Source organism: Podarcis muralis, chromosome 7, assembly GCF_964188315.1.
Source record: "Podarcis muralis chromosome 7, rPodMur119.hap1.1, whole genome shotgun sequence".
Taxonomy (NCBI): Eukaryota; Metazoa; Chordata; class Lepidosauria; order Squamata; family Lacertidae; genus Podarcis; species Podarcis muralis.
In genome coordinates, this window is record NC_135661.1 from 41,647,532 (window position 1) to 41,669,319 (window position 21,788).

The 21,788-nt window shown below is 40.0% G+C and overlaps 1 protein-coding gene across 7 annotated transcripts in view; it reads left to right on the forward strand.

The window, feature by feature from the left end:
* The first annotated feature begins 1,387 nt into the window (after positions 1–1,387).
* The window catches only part of ANKRD11 (ankyrin repeat domain 11), a 185,045-nt gene continuing 164,644 nt past the window's right edge, over positions 1,388–21,788 (forward strand). For 3 of the 7 annotated variants that reach the window (XM_077931577.1, XM_077931582.1, XM_077931579.1), the window contains exon 1: positions 1,388–1,780. The gene's annotated coding sequence lies outside the window, so the exon portion shown is untranslated. Of the gene's footprint in view, positions 1,781–2,040; positions 2,063–21,788 lie in introns of those variants that run through there. The other 4 variants (XM_077931581.1, XM_077931580.1, XM_077931583.1 and 1 more) reach the window with 2 other exon arrangements.

Sequence of the window (21,788 nt, forward strand, 5' to 3'; positions counted from 1 at the left end):
ATTCATGCTGTAGCAGCAGCCGGGGGGGGGGGAGCTATTCCTTGCTACTGCTTAGATTTCTGAAAAGTTTCCAATGACTCATTGGTGTACAAACACAGCACTCTACCAATGTCACAAACTAAATAAGACCAAAAGCAGCCAGCAATCAGAATCAGTCAGATGAAACACTAGTAGCTTTAGTTTAGCTATTCACTGTTTAGATTCTACACTGTTAGTAGCAATACAATCCTGCTTAACAATTGCTTTTTGTGAGCATCTTAAAGGTTACAATTAAAGGCAACAATACATTGTTATACTATGTACAGTGGTGCCTCGCAAGACGAAATTAATTCGTTCTGCGAGTTTTTCATATTGTGAATTTTTTTGTCTTGCGAAGCACGGTTTCCCATAGTATTAACGGTTTTAAGAAAAAGGAAACAAACTTGCAAGACGTTTTCGTCTTGTGAAGCAAGCCCATAGGGAAATTCGACTTGCGAAGCAACTAAAAAAACGAAAAACTCTTTCGTCTTGCGAATTTTTCGTCTTGCGAGGTACCACTGTATTGTTTTGTATTGTATTCTCTGTTTTATTGAATTTGTATGTAGCCATTTTACTACATTTTTTAAAACAAAGAAACAAACAAGGTTACAAGTCCGTGCATGTTTAGGTGGCAGTAAACCCCACTGAACTCAAATGGCATTTACTCCTAAGCAAGCATTCATAGACTGGACCAAAAGAGATTTAGCTACAATAAAGTGTTGGACTTTCCTTTGGGTGGATGAGAAGGGAAAGCAAGACAGAACATCCTATAGATTGTTTTCGGTACTGTCAAAATATCTTTGATTTTGAGGGTTTGGGGAAATGATGAAGCCACCCCACCGAGCCCACGCAGATTTATTCGCAACCTAGCAGAGACACAGCAAAGCAGACGACAGCTATAATTAAACGAGAAGAGAAAAGATGAGAAGAAAGGAAAGGGAGGCCTTGATTAGCTCGGAGAAAAGGCTTTCGCCCGGACTAGGCCCGACTTCTAGCGATTAGGCCCTGAATGGGTTACCCATAGCAACCGCAGCTCAGAAGAAGTAGGGAGGGGAAGGGGGGAGGGGAAAGAACTTTAAAACACGTGACACATCACGCGCTTGTCATCAACGACGCGCTAATCCGTTTGCCCAATCCCAAGATTTGCTTTCCCCCCTCCCATCGGGTCCCTCCTCCTTGCGCCCGCGCGCTCCGAGGAAAAGCAACGTTCCTTTAATCGCGTCGCACGCGCGCTCGCGTCACTCCGGTGTCTGCGGCTGCTCCTCCTCCCTGTTCACCCCTCCTCCCCCTCTTACGTCCCACCCTATATCGTTGCTGCGCCGGCAGCCAATGAGACGGAGTGTCTCATTGGGCCAATGGGGAAGCTCGGCTCTGGTGGCGAGAGCAACAGCGGCGGTGGCCGTGGAGGCTGGGGCTGTGTGTGTGGGAAGGGAGGAAACGGCGCTGGCTGGGCGAGAGAGCGAGCGAACGAGGCAGGCACCGCGGCGGACGAGGAAGGCACCGCTGGCGAATCGGCGCTCGGGACAGCGAGGAGGCAGCGAGAGCCGCCGGGAAGGCGGGTGGGCCATGGAGCGGGCGAGCCGGAGGAGGCGACGCCGGCACTCGTAAAGGCCCGCTGCCCCCTGGGCGAGCGAACGAGCGAGCGAGGCAGGCGGGCGGCCGGGCGAGAGGCCTCACGCACTCGCCCTCACGGGCCTCGGGCCTCAGCGGCGCACAGGCACGGGAGAGAGGCGGCGGCGGCGCAGGGAACCACGCGCTCCGGGTAAGGAAGGCTCCGCACCTCAGTGAGGGCTCTCGGCGGGGGCGAAGGGCCTGCCCGGCTTGGCGGCGCGAAGTCCACGGAGGCCCCGCGCGGGGTAGAAGCGGGTGTTGAAAAGGTGCCGAATGACGGGGGTGCGGGCGGGGCGAAGGAGTGCTAGGATGGTGCCTGACCCGGGTTTGCGGAGCGACATACGTTGCATGCGTGAGGGGCACCCTGGAGGGAGCTGCTGCCGCCACCCCCGAGAAACTGATGAGGCCTACGGTGAAAACGAGGGGGGAAAGGGTAATACTGGCCACGTGTGTGTATTTGTGTGTGTCGAGTATGTGGGGGGCGGGGGGAGGGTTGGAAGGGTATTTAGTCAAAACGAAGTGGTGGGGTTTTGCGGGGGATTAAAAAGAAAAGAGAGGCCTATCTGTATATGAGGAAAGGGCGTTGAGATTACATTGTAGGGCACGTTGGTACGTTCTCTTCTATTTTGGTGAGAAGGAGCATTTTGTTTTATTTCCATAAGCATTTGTGGTAAAAGTGGTGGCCAAAGAGCATTGGGGTGTGTGGGATTTTAAAGCCCTTCAATCTCATCCTCTGGTAGATGCACAAGTGTCTTCCCACATTTCTAATTGCCTCTTTGGGGGTGCAGGTTCTAATCTGTATTAGTGGTTGTAGGTACAGATCTGTTGTACAGGTTGAGGTAACTACAGGACTGTGTTGTATGTCACAAAAAAGTGAAAGGAAGTGGGCAGAATGTGTTGGTGTTCATGAAGCTGATGAGCTGGTGTGTGTGTGTGTGTGTGTGTGTGTGTGTGTGTGTAGGTACGTGGAAAGGCAAGGGTTGAGTCTCTAGAGTTTGACTGGGATGTGATGGGTATGGGAGATTGGGCACGCAGCAGAAATGTGGAGATGGAGTATATTGCATAGATGCTTTGTAGTTGGAAACCAGCTGCTGAAACAGGGAGGTGTGGAGCGCTGGTGCTGCAGAGGCAGATGGTGCAGGATTGAGTGGGGGTGGGGATGGGGTGAGGTCAGAGTCTGGTAAAACTCACAGCAGAAAGGAGTGGAAGTTATGGAGTTGAAAGCCCAGGGTACTAGCAAAATGTCTAGGAGGAGGGATGTTATTTGTTGGAATAGATTCAGTGAAGATTACGCTTGCTATGGTAATTTCCTTTTCCCATTTCATCATCTTTCAGTCGGTGTTAGCTCTGTGTATATGTGTAAAAGAAGAGCTTTTCTGCCTTTTCTTGTTTCTTTTTCTTAGTTTCTTCTGTGGATTGTCTTCCTTTCTCTTAAAACAAGAAATAAAAAGCAGCTGCATGTCTCCAAGCAGAATTTAGGATCCCTCTCACTCCTCCTGTCTCTTAAGAAAGAGGATTGATTACATGTTTAGAAAGGCAAATCGTCCGCCCCCCCCCCCTTCTCCAAGAAGCTTGGATGAGCTGAGCCCTCCAATGCCCTCTGCCCTTTTCCCAGAGAAAGCAGCTGTCTTGTGAGGGATGTGTGCGTGTGGATTGAAAATCAGTCTGTTCATTGAGACACAAGGGCTGGTGTGTTCAGATCGGCTCCTGCTCATTAAAGTTGTGGCTCTGTTTTGATATTCAGTTGCAGGAAGGAACTTGTCCCCTCCCCCTCAGTTTGTACACAGATCTCCCTTGTCACCAGGAACCTGGCCTTATAGATTAAGAGTGAGCAGATCAGTCACTGTCTTTTAAAGCCAAATGCATCTCAGGGGATAATTCTAGAAACTGAATGGGGGACAAAATAGCTAAGGCAAAGAATGTAGTAAAATTAGGTAACATATTTTTTTGTTTGAACACTTTGTAGTTTTAATTCACAGATGATCAACTGTAATGGACGATGGTAATTTTGCTTCTTAGTTTTTCCAGCTCACAGTATTTCTATTTTTTTCAACATTGCCATTCCATTATCAGTTCCATTTCCTGGGTAAAACGCCCTCAGAAAACAAACAGAGGTGTTGCTTTCAGAATGGATTTTAAGCTTTTGTTGCAGACGTTTCTTCTAGTTAAGAAGGGAGCTTAAATCTGTGATTTTTTTAAAAAATGTCTCCCAGAGTTCTAGTGAAAGGGAATTCCCAGAGTAAAATGTCAATATCTGAGGCACTTTTAATGGGCAACAGTGGGTATCAGTAGACGGCATGGTATAGGGAGTTAGAGTGCTGAACTCAGATCTTAGGAAGCAGGGTTCAAATCCCCACTTAGCCATGAAGCTCATAGGGTGATATTGGGCCAGTCATTATCTGTCAGACCAACCGACCTCATAGAGTTGTTGTTGTGAGGATGAAATGGAGAGGGGGAGAAGTGTGTACGGCACTTTGAGCTCCTTGGAGAAAATGTGGGATATAAATATAAAAATCAAAACAGTAGTTGAAAAATAAGTGAATTATTTAAACTGAGAAGTTTGTATATTGTATGCTAGATAGAAAAGTAGCTTAAAATGGGTTTTGTTTTGTAGTCAGAAAGTATGCATTTCTCTCTCTCTCTCTCCAAGTCTACTGGAATTGGATTTCCACATACAGATATGTTGTTTAACCTTAGGAATATCACAGAGGTAGAGTTACCTGGTAACAAGGATAGAATCATACAGGCAGCCTCCATAGTTCACACATGGTTTTCTCATGCTTCTCTTTGCCCTTTTATAATTAACTGCCTAAGCTGGTTGAACAGGACAAGTTGTTGAGGATGTTCTTGAGACTCCTGTCAGTCTAACATTAAAGCACCAGTAGCTCTTCAAGACTGGAAGTGTGGATGAGAGTGTTTCATGTGCGGTTGCCATAGATGGGCAGCATAATGGTTCCTGTATGCACAGCTCTGGTCTCATAGCAGAGGCAGATAAATCTGGTCTGCATTTGAAGACACAATTCTTTTTCACCAGAGAGAAGACTTATGTTAGTAACACACTGCAAAATAATGATTTGGTGTCTCATGCAGCAAATGTTATTGCCCTCTGCTCAAGTACTATATACAAGGAATTGATAAGGCTAGCCTGTGCACATCTAGGCCTTCTCCCAAGATTGAACTGGATAATAAATTTTACATCAGTTTGGGCAAGGCAAGGACAATGTGCTAGTTAGCTGTTTCGGGTTAGGAGGGAAGGAATTGTCTTAGTAGGAAAGCTTTAGAAGAGCTGCAGCTCTGTCCCCATGGTATTTTGCATATATCTGGTTGCATGAATTACTTGAAAGCATTGTTACAATTTGTTCAATATTGCGACCTTTATAGTTAGTGCAATTTGATTATATTCCACTGTGCTAATATTGAGATCATATAGGTCCTTGAAGAATATTTGGTTCACAAGCATAGGCTTCTTTTTCATTCCGCTGTTATACTACTCTGAGTATTGTCTGGCTTTATTTATGCTATATCAATTAGGGAAATCTTTTAATGAAATAAAAACCTTCAATTCTTGCTTTACATTTAGCTTAAGGTGAAATGAAAATATAATATTTTTATTTGCTTGAAAATACTTACCTTATCAAGATATAACAATAATACAAGCTTTAAAAATTGATGAAATATTAAGTACTTTATTTTTTGCTGTTCAAATAATAGAATGAGTATGTTGTTTTAAGCTTCTCTCCTCTGCTTTGATATTGTTTCAGGCTTCTGTTGAGCTAATTAGGCAGATCCTATGCTAGTTTGAGTGGTTAGTTGAGCTGTGCTTAGTCAAGCTGTACTGTAAAAGCAGTATTTCTTTTTTTCACTAAACCAAAATTTATATAACTTCTGTTTGTTTGATCCATATAATTCTAATGTAGTTCATGCAAATAAGGTGCAAATATTTCAGGGATTGGCTTTGAGTTTGCTCATTTCCTGTTCTAAGTGTGGTTTGTAAACATTGGGTTAAAATATGATATTTTTGGTGCTGTTATAGGTAAACATACTGATTTTTAGCAATAGGATTCTTAAGTGGGAAAGGCAGCAGTGAGAGGAAACATATCAAGAAGCAATTGCATGTGTTAATGTTCAGACTACAGGGATGTATATGGTATGAGTGGTTATAGTTACTGAGCTGGGAGTGAAATCGAAATGCCTGCATTGTTCTTTTATTTATACTTTACATCTGCAAAATAGAATGCCTATTCTCTTGGTTTTTTAAAATTCATTTTTTGTGGGAGAGATTTTCTGTACTTCAGTGAATCATAAATGTCTTTAGGATTTTGGTAAACCTTGCTGTTGGCGGAGACACTGATGACAGGAAGGATATTTTCCTAAATGGAATGATATTTGTAAATGTCTGTTTTCTAGAATTCTTTGTAGATTTGAATTTAATGAATCAGGAGTATTTGCGAAGTGTGTTAGAATGTTCTGAATATTGCAGCACTTTTTTAGTAATTACTTCAAGGGCAACCTTTTCTATGTATCCATATATACACACACAGGTGGCATCCATTTTGAGTGGGAGTTCCATTCCTGGCCCCTGTGTGTGCGTTGGCAGAGCACGCATAACCCTGTTCCACCCCCATTCTGCCCTATTCCAGGTCCAAAAGGACCCACGTGCTGGTAGTTGTGTGTCGATTGGGCACACACAAAATGGTCACTGCCTATAGTAGTCAAATGTACTGATCCTTGAGTCAGAACATTTAATCTGACTTGTACTTTGCTGCTAGACTGTATGTGGGACAGTACTTGATTCAGCTTTTGGGAAAAGTATGTTTTGAATCCCAGATGGCATCATTTCCCTTATGATTGTTAGTGTTGGGTTTTAAAGGCCTTCCCTGTTGTTTCCGTATGAAGTCCAATAAGCCAAGTTAAATAAATCAGTTTGAATCAATGGGAAGAGTGGGGTCATTTATAGTGTTAGAGATGTATAGGATACTACAGGAAAGAAGGATAGGCAAGGCAGGAATACATTGTAATGGAGAGAAGCAGAAAGCTGTAGAAACGTTGTAAGTGACTTGCTGATTGCTTAGTCATTGTAAGTGACTAAGGTGAATGTGGAATTGTGTGTTAATTAATAAGCAATTGGAGACCCATGCATCATATCTGCCCTCCTATGTGTGTTGCCTGGTTCCCTAGATGGTGGAAGAGGTTGGAAAACATGATGTGAGTGACAAGAGAACTTGGAAGACATCACTTTAAGGATTGTGGGATGAAGGTTACTTCTTTTTATTATATTTATATCCTGCATTTCCTCCTAAGGGATCTCAGGGCAATAGGGGCATCCCCTTACTTCTCAGAGTGGCTGTCCAGGAAAATTGGTTGCTTGCTTAATATGGATGGAGTGGTCAGAGTTCCAGTGCTGCGATGGAACTCAATAAAAGTCTGTTGACAAACTGGGTTTATTCCTCAGAGTACATGGGTGATGAGCAGCAGTGAGTGTGGTTTGCTTTGACAATTGATTAAATATAACATTAACATTTATTGTTAAATACTTCAGAATTATTATGTATTTGTAAAGTAACCTAAGGTCCCAGCCACAAATACTAACTTCAGATTAAATGTCAAAATTGATTTGCAGTTGAATTTGAGTATATGTTTAGAAATTTGACCTTTAATTGATTTTATTCTCAAAGTCAGAAGTATTTACATTCACTGTTGCCAACTCACTGTGGCTAGTGTTGGCATGCTGTCTACCAAGCAAATGGTGCAGCCTGACATACTGTAAATGTTTAGTTGGAAGTCAGTCCCAGTGTGCTGAATGGGGTTTCTCCCTAATAGGTGTGCGTGGGATTGCAGCTCTCTGGATCTGATGAGTTTGCTTGAGGGTAAATGGAAAGCGTCCAACACAAAGTATCTTAAGATCTACTTTGCAGTGAGCTGTTAAAGATGGATTCAGTAAGTTTCCCTTCAATAGAGCTGCTTTCTTAGTTGTCCTGTGTGTATTAATTTTCTCCAGATGTGTTACAAATGCAAAGGATCGCCTCATAAATAATGGTGGTTTTTTGTTGTATTAATGTAGATACTTCACACATATAATCAATTGTTTTAATTCTGCATGTAGTTGTCCCAGAGGTAGGCAAAGAGTAACAAATGTTTCCCAGAGTGGAAAAAAGGTGTTCCAGAAGCTTGTTTTGTCAGTTCGTCATTCTCCGTTTTTTGGCTGTGCTTTCAAATAATTTTACAACTTTGTAAATATGCTGATGGGGCTTGCTATCTTAGAGGATAACACTGAAACTCAAATAGCCAGGCCAGACCTGACCACCTATCCTTTTTATAAATCTATGGGACATGATATCCAGGTCTCTTCTTTTCTGAAGCTTTTGTTGTGATCTTTGGTTAAACAAACCTAATCATTGTTCAAAAACTGAAAGGCTTACATTGCATATCTTACATGACACCTTGATTATATTTAAGCTGCATTGTAGAGTTATGAAATACCATTTTGGGGAGCCTACAGTTGCTGTTATGAATAGTTTTTATCTCATTTTCAATTCCCCCTTTCATTATCTAAAACCAAGTTTTAGGTATGAAAAATAGCCTCCATGACAAACTTTGCAACTTCAGCAGTAGCTAAATCTGTCAGATTTCCTAGCAAACTGCAATATCTTTTTAGTTCACTATGTGAACCAAGTATGTTCTATTCAACACAATTTGTGTGAGCATAGACCAAAATTGTGCGAGCGTAGATCAGTTGGGATATCATCATTCACTGCCCATAGACATACAGTGAGTAATATTGGGGATCAAGAGCTGAGAGAGAACTTTGGTAACAGTATTTTCTCCCCATTGCCTTCCCAGGTCACGTTTGCAGTTGCTTTTATGCAGTGATGTGAGGCACACACACGACTGTCTGCTTTGTCCCTGCCATCTGGATAAATGCAACATTCCAGTTTGCTGCACTGCCCTTGGCATTTAGGCTCTGAATTATTTATCCTCAAGGAGTCTGTAGGCAGTCTCTTTGCGTCTTTAAAGAAAGTCGAGAAGGGTCTGTTGGTTAAAACTAGTACTCAGCCTGCTTTATATACAGAAAATTTAAATTGTATTTAAAAAGCTATCTGGTTAATGCTTTTGATCTCAATTCACTGTCACAGGCAGGGTTTTTATCTTGGTTACTATCAGATATTTCATGTAAAAAAAATCCAACTTTGGATATGCTTCTGGTAAAAATATGACATTTTTTTAGATGTGTGGACTGTAATGTTAGCATGTGGAAGAAGCTACCAGGCAATATTTGTATATATTTATGCAATAGAGAAAGGAACTCTGCATTGTGGAGTAGATTGCCAGGATGGGTGGGTGACCATAGCTAACTAATGTCACTGCTTCTCAACCTCTGTGCAGCTGGCCTGCATATAGGAAATAGATTTTTTAAAAAAAATTGTGGGGGGGGGGGGCAGCAGCATGCCACTGTTAAAATCCAGTCATGAGGTGTACAGTGTGTGCTAACTGGAGTTCATACTGGAAAAATGGAGGACACTCAACATTTCAGAGGATGTTCCAGAATTGATAAAGTGGAGATGGACTAAAAATTAGTTTTGAACATCTCATACTTTTAAAATGGTTGAAGGCCAATGGTTTTTTGTTCTAGAAATTTGTAAATTATTGAGTGACTAGCTTTACTAAAGCATAATCATTAAAAGAATTGGTATGTTGACCCCTTTCCCTAAATTTAAATCAGAGTTTATTTGCATCTCCGGTGTCTCCTGTAGTTATTCAAAATGACAACCCATTCTGGACCGTCTCCCAGTCATAGGATTAGTATATTAATGGTGGGCAGAAGAAGGAAGGTCTCTGGGTGATTTGGAGTAGATCATTAATCCTTACCAGCTCCAATTAAAATAATAATCATGATAGTTTACGTCAAGTTGCCTATATACTTTTACTGAATGCAAACATTCCTTCTTAAGCCCATTGCATTTAATGTTAGAAAGTGATTAAAAGACAAAAAATTAAGAGGAGAAAATGAGACAAAAAGAGGGGAAAACGATCATAAGTAAAAGGAAAAAAGAACAATACAGTATATATATTTTAAGTGACTTAGTATTTCAATATGTGTAATGAGCCATACCATGAATTGTATTTTAATTCTACATATAGTAGTTCCAAAAATCATGCCAGATGGGTTGAAATTTAGTTTCTTTCAATGTTTTAGTGTATATATGATCCTTTACTGAGCTGTCAGCTTAAAGTGATCATGTGTCCATCCATCAATATTGGGTGCAGTGCATGTTTTAAAAATGTTTCTGGGATCTGACTGCCTTGAGTTTGCTATAGGATTTTACCTAAGGATTGTTGTATGTTAGACTTATAAAGGAAATGTAATTGGAAACAGCCTTCCCATGGTGTCTGCTCTGACTGGACATAGAGAACTACATACCCCATGAATTGTTATTGCACTGTCTGTACAAACTTGGCATGGGAATTGTTCACCATGGGGAGCTAACATGCTGCATGGCACTGGATGAATTTGAGAGACCTGAATTCAAATCCCTGTTTAGCCTTGAAGTAACTGGGGTCAGTCCTCTCTGTTTAATCCTGTGTTAGAAATCAGCCATGTGCTAGGCATGTTTTGCAATTGGCACAGGTCCAACTGCAACCACAAAATGCCAGGTTGGTTTCTGGGGAAAACAAAATGTAATTTAGAGAAGGATCTGAAATATTTTCCTTGAAACTTGAATTTGTTTTATTTTGAATTGTTTTATTTGATGTTTTAATGTCTTGTAAACCACTTTGATTTGTTCTTTAAAATATAAAGTGGTATAGAAATGAAAACAACAGCAACAAACTTCATGGGGGGCATTCCATTGTGGCGACTGTAACCTAGGTTTAAGGTGCCATTGGGTATTAGATTATATTTCTGAGTTTCTAACACTGGTAAACTAATTAACAGGATTGTTGTGAGGATCAAATGCACTGACATAATATACTGCACCTTAAGCTTCTTGGAGGAAGGCAGGGATGCAATTGAGATTAAACTAGTGGTATCACTGTGGTTAAGTATAACTATTATTCCAGTTGTAAGCTACTTCTTCTTTTTTGCTTTCTGAAACAATTAGTGCTTGCTAGAAATAAGCAAATGATCCCTAATTTCAGACAATGCCAGCAGTTAGATGCACATTTGGTGGAGGCCAGGTGATTGTATGCTATTGCCTGTTGCTGTCTTCCTTCCTCAATCCAGAGGAATTTCTGGAGCATTTGTGCTTCTGTAGTTAATTTGAAGACGCCTTCATATTCCAAGGCTTCCAGTTTGACCTCCAAAGCACCTAGAAAGAGGTAATGACACAATACAAATGTTAAAGCAAGATTTTATGGGTGGCCACTGCATTGCACTGATGCTATTGCTGACATTGAGCTTTGTTTTTTCATGCCAAAGCCCTAATAATATATAATCCAATTATTTAAAAGATAAGACCAATGTATGTACATGCATTTAGCTCTCCTTTCTTGTATTTATTTTTAGTTAAGACAGAGCATTAATTTCAGAAGAGCTATTTTTGATAGATTGGTGATTGCTTATTTCAGAATTTGATATGTGAATCGTTATGGGATTTCAACTGAAAAAATGTCCTTCCCACTGTGTCACAACAGTGCTATTTATTCAGCCTGAGTTCTCCCCCACTCTGGAGTTATTTGACATCTGAGTATTGGCTGTAGTCCTAAAACATACTTTTAAGGCAGGCAACAGTGGTCTGTAAATATGGTTGTGTAATTTAAAGATTTTGTTTTGCTTGGGTTTCTGCTGTGGCATAGTACAAATGTCCTATATCTGTATATAGTATTGGGTAGCTGATTCTATTGATCTACTGTACTATAATTGCCCTAGCCCTCTGTCTCTGAGTGGCAGGGGTCTGGATAACTTCCCAGGCAAAGTTTCTCCTACAGAGCCTTTCTATTAATGTACAAAAGGACAACTTAGGCTTTACATACCTTTCATCTTCTTGATCTGCCCTCTTTTTGCATCGGTGTCCTTATGACACTGTACTGTTTTGGGACTAAGAGTGAGTACTGTGACTGGGTGTCATCTTGACACTGGCACAAGGCCAACCGTGGCCTCTGACCACTTGGGCAACAGAGCAGCTCATCACATGATCAGATGCTTAAGAGTATTTATTTTTGTGTAGTCAGTCTAGCAACCTGTTGGCGTATCTAGTATTCTGTTGCCATATCTCCTTACCAACCTGGTTTAGTATGACTTTTTATTTGCTCTGCAAAGAAAAGCAGGGTGTAGCTTTAAACATATAAACAATTTTTTAAAACTTCACTCTTGTCAAACTGGAACAAAAAAAAAATCACACAAAGAAACACATAATTTGTTGACTATTGCTCTGGCATGGCAGTTTTAACAATGTTGGAAGCATGTGTGCATGCTATTTTGTATCAGTTGTGCTCACTATGTTACATCGGGCAGATAATAAGCTTGCTGACCGGAAGGTCAGTGTTTTGAATCTGCGTAATGGGGTGAGCTCCCATTGCTCTCAGCTCCTGCCATCCTAGCAGTTCGAAAGCATACCAACGTGAGTAGAAAAATAGATGCTGCTGCAGCGGGAATGTAAATGGCATTTCCGTGTGCTCTGGCACTCCTCTTGGTGTCCCGTTGTGCCACAAGCGGTTTAGGCATGCTAGCCACATGACCTTGAAAGCTGTCCATAGACAAACATTGGATCCCACGGCCTGAAGCGAGATGAGGGCTCTGGAGGCTAGTACTTGGGAGAAAGCTGGTGGAGCAAATCTGTAACACGCATTGTATAATGTAAGCTGTTCTTTTAAGAGTGTACTATACTACAGAACACCTTATATTTACTCATTCAATTATTTGCATCAAATTGTGCTTCATATATTTAGCTACTGAAGGTACCTATCTAATCTCTGCTCCCCAATCAAGTATATTGAAGTAACTATGTTTAAACATTAAGCTTCGTGAAAAATAATATGCTTCTGGTGCTATCCAGTGAACAGCTTTATAAACAGGGTAGGCAGGGTAGCCCTATGTAACTTTTCCAGTATAATAAAGGGTTACAGTTCTGGTGAGTTATGTACAGTGGTGGTGGACAGGGCAGGGGAATAAGTATCAGGAACCTTGTAGATTCAAGGCACTGTTAGTTTCCAGGACATGAAGTGTCTTAATATTCTCTCTCCTCACAATGCTCCTCAAAATAGTTGAACTGTTTGTAGTTAGCAATGTGAGAGTGAAATCTGTAATGCATAAAGTAAAAAACTGAATGTTTGAATATTGACAGTTTCATGTGGAATACAGTACAAGCTATGGTTTTGGGTGTGTTTTTTACCTAAATCTATCTATTAAGGTATTTATGGTAACATACAAGAAAAAACAACAACTTTACCCAGATATAAGTACTGTAGCTAGAAAAATCCCAGCTTGTTAAAATTCTACAAATTACATGTCCATTTAAGTTGTGGAAGTTCAGTATTTATTACTAGTTTTTAAAGCAGCCACACTGATTCTCGGGCCATTTCTGGACATGATTCAAAATGATGGCATTTATATTTTTAAATTCTGTGGTTTTAGGACTCTGTTTTAATGTGAATTTAGTTCTTTTTGAAATATTTTTTATGAGTGTTTTATTTGGTTCAAATTTTTTGGGTAAATTGCTCCGGGAGAATTTTGAAATTTAAGAGCAGGGTAAATATAAACAAATAATTAGAAACTGTTATGCTCACATTTACTTGTTGCTGATCTCAGCAAAATGGTTGATGAGTAGTTTGAATAAATGACCTTGCTATAGGTTTCTGCCTGTCTGACTTGTCAGTGTAATTGGCATACCTGGTCTACTGTTGTTATTATTTTTTTCTTTGTGGAATGCTTGATTATTTAAACAGGCACTAACTACCCTGTAAGCAGGAGACATTCAAAGTGCAAGTCCTTAAACAATGAAAACAATGTCTTGTTCCAGCCAATTCCAGAATTCTCAGTATCTTAATATATAATTCAAAGCCATATGTTCTCCTAGGAAGCAAGTTACAAACCTATTCACCAGCCATTGTCTACAGAAGTGAAAACTGCAGTCTTAGAATATCCAAATGCCAAATTTTAAATTGCCATATTTTTTTTTTTAAAAGCAACAACTTGGTGTATTGCAGGTGCAAATGGTTTTATTTTCTTTATTTTTGTTACTTTAAGGGTGTTTGCACCAAATGGAGGCAAACAACTGTGGTAAATAAGTCTTGGCAATTATTGTAGTTAATTATTATTTTTCACTGACATTGTACATTGGGGCATTTCATCAAAAGCTGTACTGCAAATGTTCCTGCATTTTGCATGTATTGTCATGGAGTGTAATTTTCGCTTAACTGTAGTTTGCTTTTATATATTTTTCCCCTGGTTGTCATGGAAACTCAGTCCAGTGTTGCACTGGCTGCTAACAAGTGCTAGGTTACGTTGCCTTTTATAATGGAGCTGTGTTAGTCATGCTGCAGTTTTTCAGCGATGGAACCCCGTTTGGAGATGTACTTCATAAAATTATAACATGATTGCAGCATTTTGAGCATCTTTCAGAATGTAAATATTGGATATTTTATGAACAGTTTCTTTTGTTACAAGAGTTTGGTGCCTAAACTGGCTGTTGGAATCTTCACAGCATCTTTTCATGATAGGGTTTGAAATCATCTATATTATATTCATGATATCAAATAGCTTGATTAGTAGTATTTTCTTCCTGTGCCATGGAGCTCTGGTGGAAGATGTTAATGTTCTGGTGGAAGATGTTAATGTTCTTCCTTGTGTTCGTATAACTTCCTTAGTTTTTTTGTTAAAAAAACACTGTCAAACTTGGAATATATTTAACTTTAGGGCCGTTGAGGTGGTTTTTTTGTTTTTTTTTTTTAGCAATGGAGTTCTTATGCAAAATAAATCAAACTGAAAACTGCATGTTCTTTTAGAGTGACAGAACAGATCTTGTCTTCGCTTGCTAGTACAGAAGGGCAAATCATGGCCCACAGTACTAAATCAAAGCACAAAATACAGGCAGGCAAATTGTTCTGCGTGATGGGCCACTTTGCAGAATGTGGGTTGCTTCATATTGTGAATCTGCATATGTTGTTATTGTGATGCGAGACCATTAGTAATGAGGCCTGTAGATCATGGGTAGGCAAACTAAGGCCGGGGGCCGGATTCAGCCCAATCACGTTCTAAATCTGGCTTGCGGACAGTCAGTGTGTTTTTACATGAGTAGAATGTGTCCTTATATTTAAAATGCATCTGTGGGTTCTTTGTGGGGCATAGGAATTCATTCATTTCCCTCCCCAAAATATAGTCCGCCCCCCAAGGTCTGAGGGACAGTGGACTGGCCCCCTGCTGAAAAGGTTTGCTGACCCCTGCTGTAGATGGTTTTCAGCCTTTCAGCTAGCCTATGAAAGACCAAGAGTTCTAGTAACTTAATACCTTTGGTACTCAAAATTGATTTAGTTCTTGAGGATATTTTATAGGCTCAGAGAATAAGATATTGAAAAATAGCACAAATATTGCACAAATCTGTTAATAAAAACTGCCTTCATGTATTCAAGTTTGTCTGCTTAGTCATGTGAGCTGGAAACTTTTTTTTTTAAAAAAGCAAAGATTTCAAGGATTTTTCATGAAGCTGTGGGCTGCACAAATATCTCAGCATGTGGTTTGTGGGCCTTACATTGCTTGCTGATGGAGCACAGTCTGTTCTAATTCAACATTTTCTTTTAGCCTTAGACATGATCTAAGATCAGTAAAGGACAGCTTGTGTAATTCTCCAGAACTGTAAATGTACACAATACAAGAAAGCTATGTATAGAAAAAAGCAGTTCAATCCTGCCTAAATCATGTGAACATAGACTCTAAAATCTCCTTTCAGGTTATTCTCAGTGCTAAGATTTGCTCTTTGCAAGTTCCACCTCAGCTAATTGTTAAGGAATTTTTCAAAGTGCATTGCATAGTTTTTAGGAAAGAACAAATATATTATGTACCTTAGGTGTGTGTGGTTATAACAAACTAAAACAAGTTGTGTTTGTCTTTAATTTCGAGCATCTGTTTTGTTTCAATTTTTTATATTAAAAGGAAAGAGGATTATATTTAGGATTGGGATAGTAGAAATTTTAAAAAAAAATCATTGCTTGAATAGCTTTCTTGAGTGTCATGTGCTTCATGTTATTGTGTAGACTTCCAAAATCATGTTATTTTTCTTGCTGAAAAATAGTCTGAACAGATAAAGGTAGGATCCAGCAAGTATCTTCTGTGTATCCAAGTATTTCCACATGCATTCATTGGGAATACTCTGGATCCCCCCATTTGAATGTGGCTGATTCATTGTGTTGGAAGCTATTACAAAGCATTTCCCTAAAATTTCTGGTGTGCTTATTTGATTGACTACAGGCTGCAGTGAAAAAGGGGAGGCCTCTGTAGTGCAAAAATGGGTAGAAGCATAGAGCAATATTTTCACACCTCTTTGCATCCTGCACATTAGCAGTAAGCCTCAATTGTGGAAATGGTGGTGGTGGGGGAACAAGAAAGTCAGAAGTCTGAGTTTCATTATGAAAGGACTGTGTTCCTGAAGAAGCCTGTTCATGTGTGGAGCTGAACATGAAATGTATGAGTGGAAGGCTGATACCAACTACTGTAGGATCTGGGGAAGTAAGTATTATTATCTGCATTTTTGAAGGCAGAGCCTTTAACACTGGGTTGGCGAAATGTGACCTTCTAGATGTTGCTGGGAGGAAAAAAACCCATCATCACTGACTTGACCACCCTAGTTGGGGCTGATGGAGATAGGAGTCTGACAACATCTGGAGGGCCACAGGTTCCCCACCTCCACTTTAACTAATGGTTAAAACAAGCCAGATATAAATGGGTTTTTGCAGCTTTTTTGTGTGTAAAGAAATAAGATTATTATTTATTTATAGCATTTTATACTGCTCATTAGCAATAGGATTTTAGGTCAATGTACAGTTTTTAAACCATAAAATACACAAATACTGCATAAATATAGAATCAAAGATAATGTAAAACAACAGTAGTGCCCAAGGTTTAAAAAGGGCTTTGACATGTTTGCTTTTCTGATTCCCTTTTAGACCTTGGGCACTGCTGAAAAGCTTTAGAAAATAAAAGCCTCACAAAATAAAAAGGGTATTTACCTGGTGCTTAAAAACACTCAACACAGGCACCAGTTGAAGGCATTCCACAACCAGGACACCTCCACTGACAATGCTTTACCCAAAGCAATTGTTTACCCCACCACATTGGGGGGGGGGGGGCATTAATGCATTGGTGTCCAGTATTGTGAGCCAAGGATACCCATGTAAAACCAAAACAAATGGCTATTGTAAAGTGATATATCTCTTATTGGTCTAAATATGTCATTTGCTAAAGTGATACCTTATGTACCACTGAGGTAGATTAGATGCTATCTTAATTTGTATTGCATTGTCAGGGTCAGCTCAGCAGAGATACACCAAGAAAATGTTAATTTTTACTAGCTGGCTTTAGACGAATAACTGCCAGCTTTTAAGTATTTGACATATAGGCTTGAAGGGATGTGAAGAACTGAAAGGGGTAGACAATACATATATTGTCAAAAACATTCTCTGAGCTTCTTAAATCAGGATTCATACTCTTTAGGTACTTAGCTTCTTTCAGTTTTCTCTTTACATGCATATATCAACATGAATAAATGTAGGTATGCTTACCCATACAGTTCAGAGGCAGCCTTTTGAGCTTGACCCGTGGGTGGTGCTGTGGGTAAAACCTCAGCACCTAGGACTTGCCGATCGCATGGTCGGCAGTTTGAATCCTCGCTGCGGGGTGAACTCCCGTCGTTCGGTCCCAGCTTCTGCCCACCTAGCAGTTCGAAAGCACCCTTAAGTGCAAGTAGATAAATAGGTACCGCTTTATAGCGGGAAGGTAAACGGCGTTTCCGTGTGCTGCTCTGGTGCCGGTTCGCCAGAGCAGCTTCGTCACACTGGCCACGTGACCCGGAAGTGTCTGTGGACAGCGCTGGCTCCCGGCCTCTAGAGTGAGATGAGCGCACAACCCTAGAGTCTGTCAAGACTGGCCCGTACGGGCAGGGGTACCTTTACCTTTACCTTAAAGATAATCCAGTGTGCAGAAGCTGCATGGAGAGTGGGGGAAGTAAGTTCCAGTTTTCATGAATTTATTTTTTTTTGAGAAAGCTAGAATTGTATTAAACAAATATTACTTTCCGTACATGTTTTCAGTCTTCTTTTAGGGATTGACACATTGTGGTCCAGCCTACCTTCTAGTAATTTAATGAAAAATGTCATAATTATCAGATAGAGAAGTTACCTGTAGTATCTTAGACAAATCTAATAATTGAATAATTTTACTTTAAATTGGGGGTGGCTAACTGGCAGATGTTTATGAACTACAATTCTGATCACCCCCAGAATCTGTGGTTAATTGTCAGGGATGATAGGATTATATTCCTGTGGAAGGGAGACTAAAAATTAACAACCAAGGTGGGCTCTGTAAGATATTTACTCTGCAAAGTAAAGTAAACACCTAGGTGTTTCCTTGCGCTGCTCTGGTTCGCCAGAAGCGGCTTAGTCATGCTGGCCACATGACCCGGAAGCTGTCTGTGGACAAACGCCTCGCCTATAGTGTGCAACCCCAGAGTCATTCGCGACTGAACCTAATGGTCAGGGATACCTTTACCTTTATCACCTAGGGTTGTTGTTTTTTTAAAGATCTTGTTGCCCTTTCTACATGTTTTGTTTATTTAAGATACTTGTTCGGACTGCTTATATTTATTTGTTTATATTGAGATTAATCAAATAATCTTATCCTTGATGTCAGCTGGTGATTTTTTGTTTGTTTTGATTTTTAAAAGATTACTATTATTATTTTTCTTATATTAGCAGACAACCTTTTTTAGAATTATAGGAGTTATAGTGTAACAATGTCTAGAGGGAACCAGGTTTGCCACCCCTGCATTTAATGGCATGCTTCTCAGTAACAGTTGCATGTTCTGTAAACTCTCCCTCTTATCCAGGGTACCCCACTCAGGATTATTTTTTTAAGCTGCCAGTAGTTCTTTTTAGCTGAATACAACTCCTGTATTAGAGTAACTGACTATTCAGTTGGTCAGCAGGCTGAAATGAGTCATCTTGAGGGATCTGGTTTTGGCTAGAATTTTGCTAAAACAACCACAAAACACTGTTTACATCTGACAAGAACTTGTTTCTAATAAAAGGAAATTACACGCAATTTCATGTACAATATAGGTTTGTCTTAGGTTTCCAGACAAAAGGGGAGGTAAAGCCCTATTTACAGTGTACTATAAATCCAGCACATTTATGTGCTGCAAATGTGGCTGGAATAGTCCAATATCCCATCAACTGTGGTGTTGGTGACATCTCGCTTTCTGTTAGCTTCTGTTATACTAGAAGTAGGGATTGGCACAAGGGTTTCAGATGGCTGGGGCATTAATTTTTCAGTAGCATGAGCCTATTTACTTAGGATTCCCTAATCATTTATTGCTAATAGTATATAAAGGACTGTGCCTGTGCAAGAAAAGCTGTCAGTCTGTTTGAAACCAAAACCTGGCCTCTAAGATATTCTGTGCTATAGCTGCAGTTTTCCTTTTCATTTGAAGTTCAGTATTTTTCAGGGTGCTGCTTGGATGTCAGCAATGCAAAATCTCAGAATTAAGAATTGGAGGAACAACACCAGAAATATATCAGTGTGAGCAGACCAGGGTGGAAAATAATGAATACACATAAGTGCTTGGTACTAATCAGTGGATGAAATACACTGTGATTGTTGGGTGCACACACTAATGCAGGCTTCCTTAACCTCGGCCCTACGGATGTTTTTGGCCTACAACTCCCATGATCCCTAGGTAGCAGGATCATTGGTCAGGGATGGTGGGAATTGTGGTCTCAAAACATCTGGAGGGCCGAGGTTGAGGAAGCCTGCACTAACATAAATGAAAATAAACTTCTTGAGTTGTGGCTTTTTAAAAAAAAGATCAACATTGTTTTGCAACAATTTGTTCTTTAAAAGGAATAAGGTAGAATTTTCAGATGGACCAGTGTTTTTGCCAAATAGAACCTCTATGAAGGCTTCCATGTACATTTCACTGAAAGATTATAAGAGTATCAGTTGTTATAAAGATAATTTTCAGAAGTGTTAGATTCCCCCCCCCATTTTTGACACATTCTAAGATTATACTTCTGTTCAACATAAAATGCATATTGCTTGCTTTCTCTTTCCTAACTTCTGGAATAGACATCTGAATTAGCTTTTTAGACACTAAGTACCCAACTAAAATATTTATTTATTACACTGCTATCCCGCCTTTCCTTCAAGAGGGTCATACGTAGTTCTCCATCTTCCCATTTTACCACAACAATCCCGTGAGGTATGCTAGGCTGAGAAGTAGTGACTGGGCCAAGGTCACGCAGTAAGCTTCATGGCTGAATGGGAATTTAAACCCTGGTCTCTCAGGTCCCAATCCAATCCTCTAACTACTGTAGTATAGTGACTGGAGTGTTGAACCTGAACTGGGAAATGAGGATTAAAATTCTTCAACGATGAAGCACTGTAGATTGCTTCAGGCCATATTTCTGTCTAAATTGCTTAGCAGGATTGTGAGGATAAAATGGGATAACCTTTTGAACTTCTTGGAGGCATGGCAAGATACAAATACGATAATCAAGGATGCAGGATACTAATATTTTCTACATTATTATTATTATTATTATTATTATTATTATTATTATTATTATTATTACCACCACCACCACCCCACCCACCCATCTGGGTTTCCCCAGCCACTCTGGGCAGCTTACAGCATATAAAGTTTGCAGGCTTCTACAGTCTTTCCCATAAAAATAGGCCCAATAAAATGTATCACTTTACTTGCTTTGTTTCTTCTTTGTATTACATGCAGCTTCCATTCTGTTTAGCATTGCAAAAGATCCCTATGGCAGAAATAGAAGTGTAACATGAGAGAGGCATTATGCTTTGTCTTTTTTTTTTTTTTTTAAGTGCTCTCTTGAAAACTAATCAGTCCTCCTTTGCTTTTCATTTCAACACTCCCTCCCCATCTGTTCTTTACTTTTACCTAGTTCCCTGGAAGTCCATGTACCACCTGCCTCCTAAATTTGCCCTTCTTTTCCAGTTACTTGTCTCCAGACTATATGCTTCTTTTTCATGTTGTTCCTCCTTTTTGATGTTCATGGTTATGTGTTTAAGATTGCTAGTCTGGCTTCACTCTTCTAGCTGACATAGGTGCTATGCACATAAATATTAAAATGTGTTTTCAGGTCATTGTATTAAACTAAAACCAGTTCTGGCTCTGATGTGTGGTTAACTCCATTGCTTAGGAGCATCATGTTAACAGAGCAGGAAATCCTTTGGGTTTTTCTCAGTACAGAAGGCTTGGTACTGCCATAAAAGGAGGGGTTGTTTGTTTTGATTTTTGGTATATGAAGGGTTTCTTTCCAAAGAAAGAATAGTCAGCCTTGCCTTCATGATTAAATAAGTAGCTCATATTTATGTACATGAAATCTTAAGTAGCAATGCATAAATTTCATTTTTTAGTTCAGCCCCTGGAGTTCTTATATGACTTAATTTTAGCAAACATTGGTGGTTGACTAAGCTGGGATACTAGTATTAAAGACTGCTCACCATCTGCTTCAGCATTTTTGAACATGTCAGAGGTTCTCTCCAAATGGAATGTTCTGTACTTGGCTAGGCCTCCTGCTGTCTGGATTGGTTTGTCATGCATTGTAGCACACTGGTTCATTTTCCTAGTTCAGTTCTGGCTTTTATTGTTATATTTGAAGTCATTTTAATATGTCTATATAGAGGTATCGCTATAAAGCAGGCCTGTCCAACTGGTTGATCGCAATCTACTGGTCGATCACGGGCTTTCCCTGGTCGATCCTAAAAAAAACCCCTCAACAACTGTGGTCTCTCCCCCTGAAAAAAACGCTCAACAACTTTGGTGAAGCCTCCCTCAAGAAAGCTCAACAACTCTGGTCAATCCAATGGGAAGATCACTGCCAGTTTATTTATAGTGGGAGTAGATCACAGTCTCTTGGAAGGTGGGCATCCCTGCTATAAAATATTGCTATATATTCAGGTATTGTAGCACAGTTTTTTAAATCCACAA